This window comes from Schistocerca americana, chromosome 1, assembly GCF_021461395.2.
Source record: "Schistocerca americana isolate TAMUIC-IGC-003095 chromosome 1, iqSchAmer2.1, whole genome shotgun sequence".
NCBI lineage: Eukaryota > Metazoa > Arthropoda > Insecta > Orthoptera > Acrididae > Schistocerca > Schistocerca americana.
Window position 1 is genome coordinate 302,534,393 of NC_060119.1, and position 21,862 is coordinate 302,556,254.

A 21,862-nucleotide genomic window follows, 5' to 3' on the forward strand; every position below is an offset into this window, starting at 1 on the left:
GTAGGGGACCGCACCGCCACTTCCCAGCAAATTAGGGACACTGTTGCTCCTGGGGTATCGGCGAGGACCATTCGCAACCGTTTCCATGAAGTTGGGCTACGGTCCCGCACACCGTTAGGCCGTCTTCCTCTCACGCCCCAACATCGTGCAGCTCGCCTCCAGTGGTGTCGCGACAGGCGTGAATGGAGGGACGAATGGAGACGTGTCGTCTTCAGCGATGAGAGTCGCTTCTGCCTTGGTGCCAATGATGGTCGTATGCATGTTTGGCGCCGTGCAGGTGAGTGCCACAATCAGGACTGCATACGACCGAGGCACACAGGGCCAACACCCGGCATCATGGTGTGGGGAGCGATCTCCTACACTGGCCGTACACCACTGGTGATCGTCGAGGGGACACTGAATAGTGCACGGTACATCCAAACCGTCATCGAACCCATCGTTCTACCATTCCTAGACCGGCAAGGGAACTTGCTGTTCCAACAGGACAATGCACGTCCGCATGTATCCCGTGCCACCCAACGTGCTCTAGAAGGTGTAAGTCAACTACCCTGGCCAGCAAGATCTCCGGATCTGTCCCCCATTGAGCATGTTTGGGACTGGATGAAGCGTCGTCTCACGCGGTCTGCACGTCCAGCACGAACGCTGGTCCAACTGAGGCGCCAGGTGGAAATGGCATGGCAAGCCGTTCCACAGGACTACATCCAGCATCTCTACGATCGTCTCCATGGGAGAATAGCAGCCTGCATTGCTGCGAAAGGTGGATATACACTGTACTAGTGCCGACATTGTGCATGCTCTGTTGCCTGTGTCTATGTTCCTGTGGTTCTGTCAGTGTGATCATGTGATGTATCTGACCCCAGGAATGTGTCAATAAAGTTTCCCCTTCCTGGGACAATGAATTCACGGTGTTCTTATTTCAATTTCCAGGAGTGTATATATGCGCGTTTTCCGGCGACCTTATTGAGGTAAGAATTTTCAATTTATTCAGTATGATCTTTCAGGGCCATGACGCAGCACTGCTTACGTCCAAAATTTACCCGTTCAAATTCACAGTTAATTATTGAAAGGTTGTATATGAGTCAATTTTTTTTAATTATTAGGTTAGTCATATTTTTATTATTGGTAGGTTACGAAATTTATTAGTGGGGAGGCTACACTGAATGCGAATGATATAATTATTAATTTTATTTAACTGTTGGGAGGTTACAGTGTATTGGGAGGCAGTTGACAGTAATTGAGTGCGGCAGCTTACCTGTGTTTCAGTGGCTGTGGAAAGTAGGGGGCAGCCTGGACTGCTGCGGTTCTAGAAGGCTGCGGCTGGCATCGCAGGGGCCGCCGTCAGTTCTGAAACATGAGAACAAGTCGGCGCTGAAGCTTTCCTTGTCTGGAGGCAGTTCAAATGGTTCAAATGGCTCTAAGCACAATGGGACTTAACATCTGAGGTCATCAGTCCCCTATACTTAGAACTACTTAAACCTAACTAAACTAAGGACATCACACACATCCATGCCAGAGGCAGGATTCGAACCTGCGACCGTAGCAGCAGCGCGGTTCCAGACTGAAGCGCCTAGAACCGCTCGGCCACAGCGGTCGGCGGAGGCAGTTCATTTACTTCAAATGACTTACACACATCACTCTTTGTCTCCACTATTCGTCTCTACACAGCTGGCCAGTACACCCCCTATTACGAAAAAGTACCATAATATAGGACCAGCAGCACTAGAAGATTGTTTGCTGACGATGCTGTTGTCTTCTGGAAAGCGTCGTCGTTGGTAAGTAAAAGCCCGTTTGCATCCACATCGTAAATTTCTCATACACTCTTCTAATACTTGCGTCCAATCGTTGATCTCCTTTCCCTGACACGACGCTCTAGAGTCTGAATTATCTTATATTCTCGCTTTATAGCATTTGTCATGTGATTTTTTTTCTATAGAAGAACGACATAGTAGCCAGCAATCCAAAGCTGTGGCTTGATTTTAATAGTGTAACATACCCGACATTTAATCTGTTTTTTATTATCAATATACATAGATTGGAATGCACCCATTGTGTAGGGGTAGCATCGTTACGTCCTCGGTTTCGTTTTCGAAACCCGCCACCGCCTAGATTTTGATTAATGATCAGCACTGCCGACCGAAGGCTTCCAGCATAAGAAGCCACCCTCATTCTGCCAACGGCCTTGTCAAAGAGGGCGAAGAAAACGGAAGTAGGTCCTTGGGGTGGGAAAATGCTCCAAAAGGCGGAAGAATCAGCAATGATCAACGGCATGAGGACGCATAAGGTAATGCATTGAAGACACGTGGCCAGTAATTGAAAATTTGTCATGATGATTTCTCCAGTGCCAAACGATTTCAGAATAGTCCCCCATTCAGATCTCTGGGAGGGGATTGCAAAGGGGGAAGTGACCACGAGAAAAATACTGCATTACCAATGAAAGGAGAACGTTCTACGAGTCGGGGCGTGGAATCTCAGAAGCTTGAACGTGGTTGGGAAGCTGGAAAATCTGAAAAGGGAAATGCAAATGCTCAATCTAGATATAGTGGGGGGGGGGGGGGGGAGTCAGTGAAGTGAAATGGAAAGAAAACAAGGGTTCCTAGTTAGATAAGTATAGGGTAATATCAGCAGAAGCAGAAAATAGTATAATAGGAGTAGGATTAGTTATGAATAGGAAGGTAGGCCAGAGAGTGTGTTACTATGAAGAGTTCAGTGATAGTTTTATTCTAGTCAGAATCGACAGCAAACCGACGACGATAATTCAGGTACACATACCGACTTTGCAAGCTGAAGATGAAGAAATGGAGAAAGTATGTGAGGATACTGAAAGGGTAATACAATACGCAAACGGAGATGAAAATCTGTCATGGGGGTTGGAATGCGGTTGCAGGGGAAGGAGTAGAAGAAAAAGAACAATATGAGCTTGGAACGAGGAATGAGAAACGAGAAAGAATAACTGAGTTCTGTAATAAATTTCGGCTGGTAATAGCAAATGCTCTGTTCAAGAATCGTAAGAGGAGGTAGTATACTGGGAAAAGGCCAGGTGATACGGGAAGACTTCAGTTAGGTGACATCATAGTCAGAGAGAGATTCCACAATCCAATAAGTGATGTACCTTTTGCATTTATTGCTCATATGTTTTTCGTGTTTCTTCAAAGCAAAGAGAAAAGGTGAAGCGGTAACCCAGCATAGAGTCTGCGCCTACCGTCATGTATTTTTGATTTGGAAGTGTTACAAAAACATAAGATGTTTTTCCTGTTCCTCGGTAAGCTGAAGGACTCGCTCTCTGTTAATGAATTATTTTAGAGCGAAATCGACAGTAGGCCTTTTATTAGTGAGAATAAGTAAAAAGTCTTTATTTTTTATGTGCATCGAAGGAAAGAATATAGTATTATTTTACTAAATGAAATATTGTATGAGTCATTATTCCTAGTAGTACTGCAATATATAAAAACCCAAGAAGCCCACCTGTGTACTTCGGAGTTGCCACGAAGATCCGACTACAATATCATGGACACGGTCGAAATTTTGTAGGTGGATACGGCGATAGAAAGACTATTTCATTTAGTGGAACTAATATGAAAAGCTTCTTCACCCATTTACAGGCATAGGTCAGCTTATTGTGCACGTCCGACACGCCGAAAAATTAATCTCATTATTTCCATATTGTAAGGCAATTGCAGTTAATCTGATGTACCGAAAAGCAACAAAACAATATCTACCAATATATGGACATGGTCATGAATAAACAAGTTAAAGTGAAACGCATTTTGGAGATGAGTCGAGCAGGTGGTTAATGGCATCGGAAAACCCATTTAACAAAAGAACGGCGAGATTCGGCGCAGATAGGGATAAGGTCAGAACAATACACTATTCCTTTTAACGTAAATATGGCTGGGACCGACGTTAAGTGGCTGCACGGCATTAACAGGGCTAGGCTGTGACCCAGCAAGAAAAAAAAATTCACCTCTAGTGAGACGGTGATTAGCTGAGCCCATACTGGGCGATGCAGACGCGACACGGTGGGGAGATCCCCATTATATATTCTGGAATCGTTTGCCATTAGAGAAATCCCTATTATATAAAAGCATTTTAAGAAAAAAAAATTCTAGATCTCTCTCTCTCTCTCTCTCTCTCTCTCTCTCTCTCTCTCTCGTCTCGTCTCGTCTCGTCTCACAGTGGACCGCACAAGTGGGTGGAAATAATTGAGGGCACTGAGAGCTTTGCTTTCTGTGAAGTGAGGATGATACGCTTCATGTATCTTGGCGACAGATAGCAAAGAGGTAGATAATTATTCCTGCAGGAATTTTTGCAGGCAAAGAAATTGTGCATGTCGCTCCAAGCCTTAGTGAGTGTGCAATAGCCATCATTTCGACTAGGGAAAGATTAACGTTCTATGGAACACAGGGAAGTTGAGACTGAGTGAATTCAGTCAAGGCCAGAATAGGGAATTTGAGTTTCAGATCCAGCACGGAGACAATCTCGTTGCAGATGCCACTGGTAAAGTACAATTGCGCATTTGGCCACAGTAATTGTGAGTCTAAATTTTGCTCACTCCAACTTGCGTACGCTTTGACCATTGAATATCACAAGCTTGGATACTAATCTAGCCTTACATTGAGTACATGAGAGTTTTTTCTTTGGTTCAAAAAGTAAATTTACTCCCCACCAACTAAGTGCATTGATCAGCTATGACAATGTAGATATAAATGAGTTGAAGATTTTTAATCATTCTTTCTTGTGATAAAAAATTTTCATGTGTCGAGGTAACGATTTTAACAATCGTCATTTCAATATGTCCAGGAGTTTAATATTTTGTTATTGAGTGTCAAAAGTAATCGAACGTGATTGTTGTTTATCACTTGACCGCCTGAAAGCACAGTTGATAAAGTATATGTAGAATATTAAAGGGAATAGCTGTTTTGTCTTTCTAGAACAGACCGCAAACTTTCACCTTTATTTATTCATGCATTCTAGTTACGTGGCAGCAGCATTTCTAATGATTTTTGCTACGATCCACACCTGATATTACCTGCCTTACAGGGCCAAGTCTATATTTATTTAGAATGTCTGTTTAACATCTTGTGCTTGAAAAGCCAGTTCAGATGTTTTGTGTTAAGTGGTAAGCTAAGTTTGTACACATTAGTACAGTCACAGCGCAGATAAAAATGTCGGACAATATATCTAAACATACATTTATTTATTATTAAATTTTTATTATATATATTGGATTGTAAGGCGTACCTAGGAGCAGATACAGACTCACATCACAATGTAGTAGTAATGAAGAGTACGCTGAACTTCAAGAGATTAGTCAGGAAGAATCAATATGCAAAGAAGTGGGATACAGAAGCACTAAGGAATGGCGAGATGTCTAAAGTTATAGATACTGCAATAAGGAATACCTCAATAGGCAGTACAGTTGAATGGACATCTCTAAAAAGGGCAATCACAGAAGTTGGAAAGAAAAACATAAGTACAAAAAAGGTAACTGTGAAGCAACTATGTGTAACAGAAGAAATACTTCAGTTGATTGGTGAAAGAAAGAAGTACAAAAATGTTAAGGGAAGTTCAGAAATACAAGTCGCTGAGGAATGAAACAATTGGGAAGTGCAGGGAAACCAATACGAAATGGCTGCACGTAAAATATGAAGAAATCGAAAAAGAATTTATTGTCAGGGACTGACTCAGCGTATAGGAAAGTCAAAGCACCATTCGGTGAAATTAAAATCAGGCACTTTGTTACTGTTCCTAGTTCTCTGTAAACAGTGATTGCTAAACCAGATGGTAGGCTTCAGAGCACATTAATGAGCGACCTGCAGGCACTGAAGTGAACTGTCTGTGGTTAAAAACTGCCTTGGTGTCCTAAGCGCGCCATGTTTTGTGTCTGTGGACAGAAGAATTTCATGTCCGCCAGTGAGGAGAGGAAGCAATGTAGGGAGCAGTCAACAGTGTTTCCTATGGCAGCTATTCACATTATAGGTGGACGTACATACCGCGCTAGAGCAAGAAGAGGTCCAGGTTTGTGAGCACCATCTGGAGGGTGCTGCACGGAACTGTGAGGCGCCAGCTGAATGGTTGTGCGTGAGTGTTGACAGCCTCTCGTGGTATTTGTTGTATGCACCGCGTTAATCCGTAAATCGGTACTCTCCGTTGATTCATTTTGCATTGGGAATTGTAACAGAATTTGTTTTCACCACTGTGTGGGTGGTGTAGTATTACAAACTCTGTTGTAAGTGGCGCGTCTTAAGGCCACAAGGTTAACGCGGAATAATGTACAGCGTGTACAAAAAAATTGAAATGTGTTTGTGTTTTAGTTGTCGACCGCGTACTGCTGAGATTATGAAAGAGTACATAAATTATGCAGATAGAATTCTAGCCTTAGCGCCCACAAACTATGCGTGGGCGGTGTAAACCAGACTGCTATGGCTTGGGAGGTTTGTCTTCTGTATGCTACAATTGTGTATGCTATTCTTGTGGCAGATCAGGACACCGGACAAAAATCTAGTCACCTAGGCTGCCAGAGGACACTTCATGCTAATAGTGTGTAACACCGTCTTCAGCATTAATAACGGCCTGAATTCGGCTAGAAAGAAACCGAAGATTTCTTCAGTTATGCCGTGTACAACGACGAAATTAGGAGGATGTTGCTTATTACATTTCGACCGCTGTTCCAAAGAATCTAAGACATTTATAGACCTTTGATCAGGTGATTTACTTTCCGGTTATCGAGCGATAGGGAGCCCGAGTGTTCGTCAAAAGAGCAATATGCGCGTGAACGCTGACAACACGCCTATCTTGAAGATGGATGTGGTCACTGCATGAAGACGCCGCCCGCAACATTGAAAAAGACATCCTGGTTAATCTATTCAGCTGCCCGAATGAGTGGGATCAAGTCACGGCACGAATAACCAGAACCACATCCTACGCACGCTATCCGTTAACCGCCTTATTAGGGTGCCAGTATACTCGACGCCGTGCATCATTCGAGAACGGACAAAACTGTCAGTCGCTGGACCACAGCACACCCCTCCCGCCAGTCAATGTCCAGTTTCGGTGTTGTTCGGTCTACACAACACGTGCAGCCGTATGTACTGCGGCGAGCAACGGCCTTTGCGAGATGCCCCGACTGGAAGTGTACACTGCGCGCAGAGTCCTACACAATGGAACATCTTCGGAATGAGTTTGGACGTACACTACGCTCCAGATCTCAGTGTCCAATGTTGCCACCTTCTCTGGTTTTGGTTCCTGGGGAAGAATGAGCTATCATTCCTCCACCACATTCAGACACCTCAATGCAAGTGTCCCCAGAAGATTTCAACCCGTCACACAGGTGAGTGGTGGACGCAGCTCATATTAATGTCCACAATAGGTATGCGGACACTTTTCAAAACTTTGGATCAGATCGCGCACATCGCTTTAGCATAATCTGCAATAAATCGGTACTCAGAGAAGTATAGTATCTGAAGAGCATTCGTTTTAAATTTGAGACGTACACTACTGGCCATTAAAATTGCTACACCACGAAGCTGACGTGCTACAGACGCTAAATTTAAACGACAGGAAGAATATGCTGTGATATGCAAATGATTACCTTTTCAGAGCATTCACACAAAGTTGGCGCCGATGGCGACACCTACAACGTGCTGACATGACGAAAGTTTGCAACCGATTTCTCATACACAAACAGCAGTTCACCGGCGTTGCCACGTGAAACGTTGTTGTGATGCTTCGTGTAAGGAGGAGAAATGCGTACCATCACGTTTCCGACTTTGATAAAGGTCGTATTGTAGCCTATCGCTATTGCGGTTTATCGTATCGCGACATTGCTGCACGCGTTGACCGAGATCCAACGACTGTTAGCAGAACATGAAATCGGTGGGTTCAGGAGGGTGATACGGAACGCCGTGCTGGATCCCAACGGCCTCGTATCACTAGCAGTCGAGATGACAGGCATCTTATCCGCATGGCTGTAACGGATCGTGCAGCCACGTCTATATCCCCGAATCAACAAATGGGGACGTTTGCAAGACGACAACCATCTGCACAAACAGTTCGACGACGTTTGCAGCAGCATGGACTATCACCTCGGAGACCATGGCTGCGGCTACCCTCGACGCTGCTTCACAGACAGGAGCGCCTGCGATGGTGTACTCAACGACGAACCTGGGTGCACGAATGGCAAAACTTCATTTTTTCGGATGAATCCAGGTTCTGTTTACAGCATCATGATGGTCGCATCCGTGTTTAGCGATGTTGCGGTGAACGCACATTGGAAGCGTATATTCGTCATCGCCATACTGACGTATCATCCGGCGTGATGGTATGGGGTGCCGTTGATTACACGTCTCAGTCGCCTCTTGTCCGCATTGACGGCACTTTGAACAGTGAACGTTACATTTCAGATGTGTTACGACCTGTGGCTCTACCATTCATTCGATCCCTGCGAAACCCTACATTTCAGCAGGATAATGCACGACCGCATGTTGCAGGTCCTGTACGGGCCTTTCTGGATACAGAAAATGTTCGACTACTGCCCTGGCCAGCACATTCTCCAGATCTCTCACCAATTGAAAACGTCTGGTCAATGGTGGCCGAGCAACTGGCTCGTCACAATACGCCAGTCACTACTCGTGATGAACTGTGGTATTGTGTTGAAGCTGCATGAACAGCTGTAACTGTACACGCCATCCAAGCTCTGTTTGACTCAACGCCCAGGCGTATCAAGGCCGTTAATACGGCCAGAGGTGGTTGTTCTGGGTACTGATTTCTCATCCAAATTGCGTGAAAATGTAGTCACATGTCAGTTCTAGTACAATATATTTGTCCAATGAATACTCGTCTATCATCTGCATTTCTTCTTGGTGTAGCAATTTTAATGGCCGGTAGTGTACATGTGTCACGCAATTAATTTAAGAGCTATGATAGCAACAGATTCTCGCCACTATGACAACGTCATTAATTCACTCAATATAAAATCGAAGCCGGCCGGAATGGCCGTGCGGTTCTAGGCGCTACAGTCTGGACCCGAGCGACCGCTCCGGTCGCAGGTTCGAATCCTGCCTCGGGCATGGATGTGTGTGATGTCCTTAGGTTAGTTAGGTTTAAATAGTTCTAAGTTCTAGGCGACTGATGACCTCAGAAGTTAAGTCGCATAGTGCTCAGAGCCATTTGAACCAACCATAAAATCGAAGTTTGTATTTCGCTAAGCGACACAGGTCTATGGACTGTGGCGCGCTATAACGCTTATATTTCATGCTACTGAATTGTCCGCATGTTAACTGTGGAACTTGGAAACTGATTACGTAAAAATATAAATGCTTTTACCAAAAAAGAATGTTTTCGGAGGTGTGTGTTTTGACCCCACCAACTCATTGTTGGATTCGCGTGTGCTGCTTCCCAGCCACGAATTACGTCAGTGGTGAGGGGTGGGCGGGGGGGGGGGGGGGTGGACGTGAACGGCAGGTACCAAGCCTATGCCATCTGCGGCGCTCCAAAGCGACCAGTGTGCGTTTTAAGGTGGGATGAGGGACTAATATTTTGTTTGGTGAGTTTAGATGTGCATACTTGCAGGTATCACACGACTGTCCAATTTCACGAGGTAACTGATCTCTTGTCTGTTATCGTACAAACAACTTTGTTTGGAGCGAGATGACAGGTGGTTCATGAAGTCGAGATGGAACCGGGCGTCCCTCATTTTAATGATTCAATGTCGTTTCCAGCTGTTTCCCTATGCTGTCTCAGTCCAATGCAGAGATGTCAATTTCACAATGGCCGTGCAATAAATAATGCAACACATTTTTTCTCGGTCAGTTTCGGTTGAAAAAGTGCGGAGCTGATTGTGGGGTATCGTCAAATGCTCCCGCTTCAGCTCTATAGTTTTATGAAGTGTCGATAGGTGACGGCGCTATACGTAGCATTCAAAATGGAGTCTGTAAAAGGGGGTGCATACCAACCAGATACATGTCATTGAGCCGGCCGTAGTGGCCGAGCGGTACTAGGCGCTACAGTCCGGAACCGCGCGACCGCTACGGTCGCAGGTTAGAATCCTGCCTCGGGTATGGATGTGTGTGATGTCCTTAGGTTAGTTAGGTTTAAGTAGTTCTAAGTACTAGGGGACTGGTGACCACAGCAGTTAAGTCCCATAGTGGAGCCATTTGAAACATTTGAACATGTCATTGAGTTTCCATTGGCAGAAAAGCAGAGCCACGCAGATATTCACAGGCGCTTGCGGAATATCTACGGAGACCTGGCAATGAACAAAAGCACGGTGGGTCGTTGGGCGGGGCATGTCATCGTTGCAAGCCTGTCCCATATCCCAAGTGCCTGCTGGCTGCCCACAGCTGTGACTCCTGCAATGCTGGGACTGAAGAAACGAATGCGACGAGTCCGTTGCCACAAAAATTCAATCGCACTTCCCCTTCTCCATGGCAACACAAGGCCTCACACAAGTCTGCTCTCATGAGAAGCCGGCCGGTGTGGCCGAGCGGTTCCAGGCGCTTCAGTCCGGAACCGCGCTGCTGCTACGGTCGCAGGTTCGAATCCTGCCTCGGGCATGGATGTGTGTGAGGTCCTTAGGTTAGTTAGGTTTAAGTAGTTCTGTGTCTAGAGAGACTGATGACCTCAGATGTTAAGTCCATACTGCTCAGAGCCATTTGAACCATCTCCCGAGAGCAGCTCACAAACCTTCACTGGTCTGTTCTTCCTCATCAACCTTAGAGTTCGGATCTTGCACCTTCAGAGTTTCATCTGTTTGGCCCAATGAAGGATGCACTGGCGGGAAGCAGTAGGTGGACGATTGGGAGGTTATTGGTGCAGCAAGACGCTGGCTCCGACGTCGACCAGTAATGTCGTACCATGCGGGCATACATCACCCCCCCCAGTAAGAATGCGTCGGGCCTTCGCACTGAACGGATATTATGTTGGAAAATAGTTTTGTATCCAGAAGAATAGAAAACAATATAATGTATTGGAATCCCGAATAAAAGCAAGCTGCTTTCAGAAAGAAGTGTTGCATTACTTATTGAACGCTGCCCATATGATACGTATCACACTTTATCACATACTTACCTCATAGCTTTCGACGCCAGAATTTCTCCGTAAAGGAGGAAACAGGTCAAGCTGAAGGGGGGAGCCTTTGGCTGAGATGAGAGCTGACAAAGCAGGCAGGAGGTGACGGGAGATGCGTAAGGCGCCGCCGAGCTGTGCAAACACTTGCGCATGCCTCTTCCAGAATGGTGTCGCCGAGTCTGTATTTCACTGGCCGCTTCTCCCCAGAATCAACAGCACGAAGCAGCGGCGGCGCGCCGGGGCCTTTGGAACTCTAGCAGCACCCGGCGGGTCACCGCTGCATCTAGGTACTCATTAGTGTAGTTTCACTGTCGAGTGGAGTGCATTTACGCCCATTAGCAAGTCTTGTCTCTTCCTGGAATTTCTGTTGAAAATCGCTGTGATGCTGAGAGCGCAGACGACGTTACCTTTCTGCTGTGCTCATTAGGCGAGTCAGTGGGGTTGAAACAAAGGCGCCTGTTGTGGCTGAGGTATCCTTCCAGAGATGACAAGGGAATTAAACGTAGAGTAAATGGTAAACTGCAATTTGCACAGAGAAATTATCCACAGATTTTACAAAGTGTCATCTTATCAAACAAGGCAAATTTAGAAAGCCACTAAAAAAGTTTTTAAAGAACATAGTTCTTATATAGGAAAACAGCGATCTGTAATTATTATAAATAAACTGGAAGCAGTCTTGATCGCTTAACTTTCTTTTAATGGTGACCGGTTTCGATCTTTTTATCAGATCATCTCGGACCAACAATAAACAGGAATTGATATGAACATATAAAGGACGAAATCATATATTCATAAAGCAGTAAATAACGTTGATATACCATGTATGAGGCGGTGGCGCATGGCAATCCAAAGCATGGCTACCTACTCGTCTTACTAGGGCCAAAGAGACTACCTGTGGAGAAAGCATCCTGGTCGCTCTAAGGTTGCCAGGGAGACCCAACGAAGGTACATGATATGAGTAAATGATATGCACATGAGTTCCTGTTAGCATTAAAATTTTAATTGAAAGACATCTCGTCAAAATAGCTTCAAAAATGTTACTTCTGATACGCGATATCAGCAGTGGAATGTTACAGATATTTTATAAAGTAGGAGCTATATTACCGTTACGGTCGTTGGTCTGCATAGGATGCAACGTGATGGCTATCATGAGCGTAAAATTGATGACATTGTGCCAATAAAGAACAGACAAAACCACTATCTGGACGGTCACGTCATGGGAGGACGAAATAATGTCTACGATAACCATAATGTTATTTTGCAATATAGTGTTAATAAATATACCAATAACCGCCGGCATAGCAGGGTAGGGTGGAAAGCATCACTTGTCAAAGACACATAAAAGTGACACATAGCGTATAGATAAGGCTTTATGAATATATGGCTTTATGAATATATGATTTCGTCCTTTATATGTTCATGTCAATCCCTATTTATTGTAGGTCCGAAGATGATCTGATAAAACTATCGAAACAGGTCACCATTAAAAAAAGTTAAGCGATCAGGACTGCTTCCAGTTTATTTACTAAAAAACGGATCTTAGTACATACAAAAATTCCCAGAAGGAGTACTTAGGTACTGAGCTTACGTTGATAAATGTAATACTTCATAAACGTTTCAATATACTGTGTGAACAACAACATAATGCGACATTGATTGTGATTTGTGCTGGATTCGCCAGGAGTGAGTGGTAAGGAATAGGTACGTGCTTAGACAGAAACCAGATATGATCAGCAAAACACATAATCTGAATGGCCCAATAACTTTACGTAACTTGGAATAGCAAGTCCTCGAGAGTCGATTAATCAGAACCTGACCATCATAAACGGTCACAATACAGAAACGCCACTATAAATTGCTGAGGTTTCGACTGACTCCGCTCGTATACCGGTAATAGACTGGGCCGGCGTCGTTGCGGCGGGCTTCTTATACCGGATCGGTGGTGGCGCGGCGTGCGCGTACAGACGGAGGTATGGCTTCAAGACATTTGCGGATCGGCGAGGCCGTCACACGGTCTACCGCCAACCTGGGGCGCATTCTGCCTGGTGTGGTATCGATACTGTACGGCACCACAATCTGATGGTTTCGAATATCTTTCTTTTGCTTTTATTACTTCGGAGTTTCGGCTCTATAACAATTTTCAAATAGCTGTGTCATACAACGTATCAAAAGATGCCGGTATATACTTGGGTTAGACTTAGGGTCTACTGTCAGATTCAACACAGAACCTACACATCAGTTAGCTTGCATTTTAACTATAGTAAATATTATAATATATGTCGAGCAACAAAACTGTGCCCACGTCTTAGAAGATAACCATAGCTCAAACTCATCTACAAGACAGGCAGCATGGGCGATCCGCAAAATTACCGTCCAAACTCGCTGACGTCCATGCGGTGTAGAATCCTAGAACATATTCTGAGCTCAAACAGTGGGAAACTTGTCTTGCGCTCCTCTCACAAGGCATGTTAAACGCAATGGGTCAAAGCAAGCAGGTGGGTGCAATATTTCTTAACTTCCGAAAAGCGCACCAACGACAGAAACAAACTTACGATTATAAGGGATGCTTTCGTTAAACAGCGTTTATGTAATAGCTACCTAAGCGACAGCTCTAAAATGTTCTTTCCTCAATTTTTCGAAAAATATGCATCTACGGCCCCATATATGATGATGATGAAAAATGCTCAGTTTTCAGTTATCTATCGATCCTGTCAATTTTGAGAAGACTACGCGTCATGTACCTTAGGGGTGGTTATCTCACAATTAGGGAGATTACCAGCCAAAAGATCTCAGAGTCATTTTAAGCCCCTTTCACACGATCGACTTCCTTGTCTGAGACAAGTGCGTCTACTGCAGCGCTTCTGGCGTTCTGTTCCTGTACTGAGTGTCGTCCGTTCTAAATGGCCATTTTTGTTTACACTCAGCGCCAAAATTGCGGGTGTTGTGGAAGCTGTCTGCTGTGCAATTTGGCATCTGTATGGTGAAAGTGAGGTTATAAGCGACCATCCTGTTTATGGAAGAACAAATAACAAAATGTAGGAAAAAGCAATGACAATAGAGTTTATTAACGAAAAAAAAATCAGAATTCACCATGGAAGTTCGTGTCAACGGCCATGTGGCAAATTCCCTACACTCCTAAGAACTGACAGAATAGGAAAAGTGGCGTCCAAACATTTCAGAACATACGTATCTATTTGCTCCAGAAAACGCGTACTTGCAAACACGTCAGACAATATGTAGAAAGCAATAAATAGTGCCTTTCTGCTTTACCCTTTGTATCCTGTTTTCTTATTAAATGTCAAATAACAACGAAAATTATTTTTCTCGTCCAATAAATCTGACTTTTTCACCGTTGAAATAGTTTTATTAAAACACTGTTATCTGTTTACATTTTTATTTTTGCATAGTATAGTTTTTTTTCTCTGTAAAACGTAGATACTTTTAGCTCTCAGGTATTTCGTCTCTCTTGCAGGAGAACACTTGAGGATCGTATGTAAGTTTCGACCACGAAAACAAAGCAAAAAATACAATAAATATAAGAAGAGACGAAAGTCAAAATCAGTTTCTATAATAGGAGTTATCTCGACCAGAATAGGTTATAACCTCGGATGTTAGCAGACGCAGCCAGAGTCCCTCATTTCTGCGCATGCGCAGTGCGCAACACACTCGGAAATTTAGAACTCCACAACCGGCACAAACTGTAGACCATTGACGTCACAGTCACAGTCGCGTTTGCTGATCTACACGCAGGCACGAAAGGCGCACGCACTTGGTGTAGTCGATTTTGACCAGAAAGTCGCTCCTGTAAAATAGGCTTTAGGTTGTGACTGTTGCCTGCCCCTTGTCAGTGACTAGCAGGGGCGAAGTGGCTTCACACCTTCAATTCTGCCAGTACCTCGTCTCCTACCTTCCAAACTTCACAGAAGCTTTTCTGCGAACCTAGCAAAACCAGCAATTCTGGAAGAAAGGATAGTGCGGAGACATGGCTTAGCCACAGCCTGGGGGATGTTTCCAGCATGAGATTTTCACTCTGCAGCGGAGTGTGCGCTGATATGAAACTTCCTGGCAGATTAAAACTGTGTGCCGGACCGAGGCTCGAACTCGGGAGGTTCGCAGACGAGCTTCTGTGAAGGTTGGAAGGTAGCAGACGAAGTAATGGCAGAAATGAAGCTGTGAGGGCAGGTCGTGAGTCGTGCTTGGGTAGCTCAGTCGGTAGAGCAGGGGCGACGTGGCTTACGCTGAGGCCGCTGTGCGCGTGCAGCCAGTGACCGGCAGGTGGAGAGCCGGGCGCCCCTACACGGTGCTAATCACACACGGCGGGGCAGCGGAGTGCCTGCAGTCCCCTGGGCGGCCGCGATACGCGAGGCTGACGCGCTTCCGCGGACAATGCGCCGCTGTCTGCTGGCTCAGCCCGCGTGTCACAGGCTGCATCGACGAGCCACAGCTCGCCCTCCTCTGCGGCGCCACGCCGCTTCGCCTGCTACACTGACGGACGGGGAAATACCTGTAGTTGCACCGAGAAGCACCAGTCTCATATTTGCAAAACTTTAGAATGTGCTCATCATATAGCAGGTATTGAACGATTAGAATTCCCATCGCAGCTGACGTCCAATGAACAGCAGTATGGCGTGTGACGCCGTGGTAGGGATGGCGGTTATCTCTTAAACAACCGGTTTCGATTATACCGGTTTTTTTCCACGCCAGTTTAACTTGTGTTGAAACAGCTTTCTGAAATAACCGATTCTCGGTTTTTTAGTCCTATTATTCGTTGTAGCAAATGTAGAAACCGAACAAAGATTGAAAAATTTTGACTCTTAGTTTCAAAGCACGTAGAACCAAAATATTAAACTAAAGAGGTAAGAAGGCTTAGACTCTTTACCATTGGCTACTAGTCTCGAAAAGTGATAAGTGGTCGAATACTACAAAAAATCTCCAGTATTCTTGTACTGATTTTAATTCTTTTAAACTGTGCTAAAAATCGTGTTGCAACCGTGGATCATACCACTATTTGCGCATTACGAATAGTCTGTGCTAAGGGATAAAAACTGAGATTGAAGGACTCTATTTTTCGTGTTAATTTGCCTGTTTTCAAGGGCTGCAAGCAGATAAATACTATGAACTGTTTTACGTTTTTAGTTTATTTCTATGGGGTCCTTATTTGATAGATATAGCAGGCAAATCTTTATTCTTTTAAAGTAAATGAAGCGTTGCACTTCATTGCTACGGCACTTTATAACACTATTTCTAACTTTTGTTTGTGAACCACCGAAACTTCACCATCTGATCTCACTGGCATAAACATGAACAACAAAAACAGCTTATTACTTTTCTGTCCACCTTTGACACGAATAAATAATCCATAAACGAAGCCAAATTCATCGAGAGGAGAACAAGAATCCCAGGCAAAATGCACCGTCGAAATGCAGTGAATAGAATGGCGTGGTTTGTAGCAGGTCATGCAACAGATTGTAGTAGACTGAATCATAGCTTCCAGCCGAGCCTGTTGCTGTGAGTGCCTGAGCCCACGTAACATGCTGTGAAGGCTCCTGGTGGCAGTCTTCATCTGCATGCTGTGCCTTCTCTGAGCGCCGATGGATATCGCCCTGTTAGCTGGGATATTGTTCAGTTCGTACGTCAAGGAAGCAATTAACGAAGTGGGAAATTCTGAAAGGGAATAACAGTCTAGGCGGGACACGTATCAATGCTAATGATCGCAGGCGACATAGGCCAACCAGCTGGATGTATGGAAGGCTCGGAAAACCCGCTGAAAGCAATGAGCAGGCAGCACGGAGTATGACTTGAGGATAAACATAACAAATGCGAATATGAAGAAGAGTAGTGGAAAAGAGGATAACGACATCCTTAACATCAAATTTGGGAAGAGCAGAATAGTGGAACAATTCCGTCCAGGAAACAATAACACTTACGATGGCCAAAACATATCCTAAATACATGAAAGCTTTTCACTAAAAGGGCTCTGCTGACGTCAGTTACAGATATGGAACAAAGGAGGAAGTTTCCAAAACCCTGTCTGAAACCTGGAACAGAAGAGGAGAAAAATAGTAGCGGTTGACCAGGTCTACGACAGACTTATCACCATACAAAAAGAAGTCTTCCTAGTCACTGAAATACAAAAAGTTAAGAAAAATTATTGGATGCTTACGTTGACGTGAAGCTGCATTTAATTTACAAGGATTGCTTGAGGACTTTCCCTTTAAACAAGGTGAGAATATTTAATCAAATTACAACACTAAATGTAACTTTATTTGTTAACATCAAAACCAGTTTCAGCAACCAGCGCCATTTAAAATGGTTATCAGAACGTACATACCTAACTATATTAAAAACAGGCACGATCGGAATACGTTATATGAAAGTTGTACGAAAACTGTGTTTGAGAAGGCCGTGTCGATTCCCAAACATACTAAGTGCGAAATTAGTGTCATGAATCGTTTTCTACACACTGAAGATGAAACAGTTGCTAAAATTCGTCGTCAGACACTAAATTCGTGGTCCAAATGTTTCGGTTAAGCCAAGTGTGACAAAATGGTATTCGAGGGAAGAAGTGGCGTTCATGGAAAGTGTGTAAATCTGGCCACATCGACGATGAATGCATTCAGAACATAACAAAAGAAGGAAAATTAGGATTTAACTTGCCATCGGTGCCATTAGAGACGAAGTACGGGCTCGCATAGGGAACAGGAAAGGACAGGAAGGGAAATTGTCCGTGCCCTTTCAAAGTAACCATCCCGATATTCGCCCTCAGCGATTTTAGGAAAGCACTGAAAACCTAGATCTGGGTAGTCAGGCCGTGCTTGTGGCTGGCATCCTCTCGAATCCAAGTGCAGCGTCTTAGCACTGTCTCGTCTCACTAGGTCAGAAAATAAAAGACAAGGTCCGCTGGTGTTTAACGACAAATGACACATCTGCCACGAGCAATGGAGGAAAATTCTTTGAGATAGCCAGTCACTTGTGCTTACGAAATGTTAGATCAAACAGCCGCCGGCGTAGGAACTTGAAACAGCCGTCTCCAGGCAATATGTCAAGAAGTGGGCGCGGAAGTCTCCGTCATTACAAGATACCCACACGTATACAGTGTAAAGGACTACGCTAGGAGGCAAATAGAGTCATTGAAATATCTGCACATAACGGGTATCGTAACCGGTGACTGCAGATTACGAAAAAGTTCAACTGCTTGCTGCAAGAACATCACTCGACAAGATGTTCTAAACTACACGCTCGCGTCTTGCAGCTCTTAAGGCGTCCTTTGTAGTTCAGTTCAACAAGTAATGACTTGCACTTGAGTCCGAGGTTTTAAAAGTATATGGATATAAGTTTGCAGTCAATAGCGTGCTTCCAGAAATAAAATGTTTGAAGTATAGCGTAAAGCCTCTATGACATCGCAATATAAATAAAAATGTCACACTCAAAGAAGGAAACTTCGAGTATGTTTTACGCATAAATCAAGTTAACATGTGGTTACAGTTTCACTGCGTTACTTGTGAATCTCTTTCCTGAAACCTTCTCAAACACTAGCTTGTCAGTCAACAATTTCAAGAGCTGCCCTCTTGAGCGTAGGCGGGGCATTCTCTTGGAGTTCAGTAGGACACGGCAACCGAGTTTCATTAAACTACGATATTGGAGTCGAATAATCAACAGATTCACGAATCTGCGAAGAATACTGACTTTACGGTGAGATTCCCTAGTAACTTATACAGTAATAAACCGTGAACAGTTTGACAGCTCCCCTGCTAATGCTCTAAACAAGCTAGTGTCTTGCTGTCAGATGTGTGAAAGACCGTACACTGAAATGATCTCTCAGTGTCGTTAATACTCGGTTACGACAGTTAGAATCAAGTCCGACATGAGTCTGCAAGGCACCTTATTGAGGTCTCTGTGTACCTACGATCAGAAAGAAAGAGGATTTCAAGAGTTCACAAACAAAGGTATTGGATTTTGACAAAAGGAAAACAAAGAAAGGCCCCTGTATTAGTAGACGGTTAACGCGGCTAATGGCAACCTATCCCAGTTGCAGGTTGTCTACCTAACAACTTCCAGGGGAAACAAAATTTGCAATTTCATATAATCAATGGTCAAATTTAAAAATTTAAAATGCTTTCGTAACATACTCATCAGGAGGAATAATCTTATTTTAAGTGTTTAACACAATAAGACAAGTATTACAGTTAGAAACTGTGTATAGTTCTTAGGCACCGGAATTCACCGCGCTAAAATACACAAGCTGTATTCATCAAGTATTTAAAAATGAAAGAATTTAAGAGACTTGCAACAAACTTTACTCGTATCTTTGAGACTTCAAATAATCTTTTTCTTGCTGATGGCCCCCACAAAATGATGAAAAGAAGTAAGTTTATCGCTTACTATCTTCGCTGTTCATGCACTAAAACTGCCGCATCAGGCATGAGTTTTAATTTGTTACTTCTTTACTTCAACACATTTCGAAGACGGTATCCCCCTTCCCCCCTCCCCCCCCCCCCTCCCCAAACAAACAAACAAAATCACGTCACGTAATCATGAGATATGAAGTCATAGACATTGAGATGTATGGAAAACTTTTGTTAAAACGGAGCGAAAATCAGCCAGTGTTTGATGGTGAGAGCACTTTGGGACTTCTAACAGATTTTAAAGGCCCAGAATGAATATTCACTCTGCAGCGGAGTGCGCCCTGACTTCAATCTTCATGACAGATTAAAATTGTTTACTGGACGGGGACTGGTACATGTGACCTTTGTCTTTCTGGGTAACTTGCTCTACAGAGTGAGATATCCAAGCACGACTCACGATCCGTACTCACAGCTTTACCTCGTCTCCCACCTTCAGAACTTCACAGTACTCCTGAATACCATGTGCGGCTAGCACTCCTGGATAGAGGAGGCATGACGTACGCACAGCCTGGGAGAGGCAAAGGTTCCAGATTCATTCCTGGTCCGGCATAAGTTGTAAACTGCCAGGAAGTTTCAGGCTTTGACCATAATTTCAAATGTTTTCTACATCTTTTCTCGGTTACATCCTTAGGGTCAAATATTTAACAAGTAAACTCATTTGTAATGAGAAGTTTGAAGCTGTCTTATACATAGGAGTTTTTAAATAATGCGGGTTAATTGGTTGTATTCTTTGGAATTTTCCGCACAGGCAGGGCAACCTTGCTGATTCCTAAGGATCTCTAATTACCGACTGCACTCTGCAACACCACCTCTGCCCCAGGAGGCATAAAATTTACCTCCTGCACCCTACAACTTTCTGATTTTGCTATTTCCTAGCAGCTCCACGAAATAATTTAACATTTAGCTCTTTCAGGGTATCAGCTTCAGTAACACAGTTCTAGCATCTTCGTTGGCTCATTCCTGATAGTAAGATTTGCATTTGCATTACTAATATGTCACATAAAAGTCAAAATGGGATGATTGTACATTTATGTACTTAATACATTTTGAATACATTCATCTTTCCCACTCTCCTCAGCAATTCACTGTACTTAGCAATACTCGCACTGCCTATAACCCATTCCGCATCAGACCCCAGCCATGCTGGGAAGACAATGAGCGAGGGCAGCCAAGCGAGAGCAAATGTCCCACCCGAGCAGCGTGGCGTGACCAACTCTGCCGAAACCAGCGCACTGTCCTACATTGATTTCTTTTCTTTTCCCCATACTTGTTGTCACGCTAACAACAATACACTCACTTTTTGCACCTGTACTTTCCTAACACTCTGTACTTTAGAATTTGCCATTGCAAATGAACTTTCCACATTTATCATCAGCAAAATTCAGTACGTTAGAACAAACATCCTTCCTTCTGCATAAGCCTCTTCTGTTCTTCTGTAGCTGCGATGGCTCCAAAACTGGCTGATTCCAGTCTATACAATAGTGTGGTCGACACCAGAGGTAGAATTAAAAAACATTAATTGCACTCTAGATGTCAAGTGTTCACTGATATGACCAGTTTCGGGTCCCACATATAGTTCGAATTAAAGGAAAGCAGATTGTTACCTACTACACTAATTCATAGATTATTGAACTATCCTACTGCACTGATCACACGACACAGTCCAGTGGTTCAACACTGTCCTGCTAAACAGTGGTTGTTCATAGGTGTCAATAATCACTATGTTCCTCTAACAAGTTCTCACTCAGAATTAATAAGTACTTACTGTCACAGAATTGATGAATTAAACCCACGAGTGAAAAAACGAACTGTAAGCAGTATATGCGAATGTTTCAGAATGTTAGCTGTCGGACTACGGCACATTGACACGGCGAGAGACATACGTGTTGCTCACTTTAGTCTCAGCCGCAGAATGCCTGACCTCAGATGTGCTACGTCTATATACCTGTATAGTTTAGCCTATGAACAATATATTTTACATTACACATTTATTGAGGGTAGTCCTCTCAAATAAAATATTTTATGACCATCAAAACACTGAAGTCTCTAATTAGCGTGGAAATTAACAAATGTTGCGCGTCAAAAGGAACATAAAAAATATATCAACAAAATTATAATGCCGAAGTTCGGAATCTAACAGTAATTTTGACGTGATTTGTCATTGAAGTTAGCAATGGTCTAAAGCTTTAATGTTAATTAATTCGGAAGACATTTACAAACGATTTTAGGTACTTACGGAAAAGTTGAAGATGTGTACTTTCAAATAATAGGCGTTAATGTGCCGGATGTTTCCTGCCGTTCACTTAACATGAAAGGTCGTACTGTATGAACCTTTTCATTAATACTATTTAACACTTAACAAATTTTCTGAGTTACCTAACTGGATCACTGCA

At 43.8% G+C, this 21,862-nt stretch overlaps 1 protein-coding gene across 2 annotated transcripts in view; it reads right to left on the reverse strand.

Annotated features, from left to right (window-relative positions):
• Positions 1-21,862, reverse strand: part of LOC124595643 (diacylglycerol lipase-beta-like) — an 855,670-nt gene that overhangs the window by 470,460 nt on the left and 363,348 nt on the right. For both annotated transcript variants that reach the window (XM_047134491.1, XM_047134481.1), the window contains exon 2: positions 1,253-1,344. The gene's annotated coding sequence lies outside the window, so the exon portion shown is untranslated. The remainder of the gene's footprint in view (positions 1-1,252; positions 1,345-21,862) is intronic.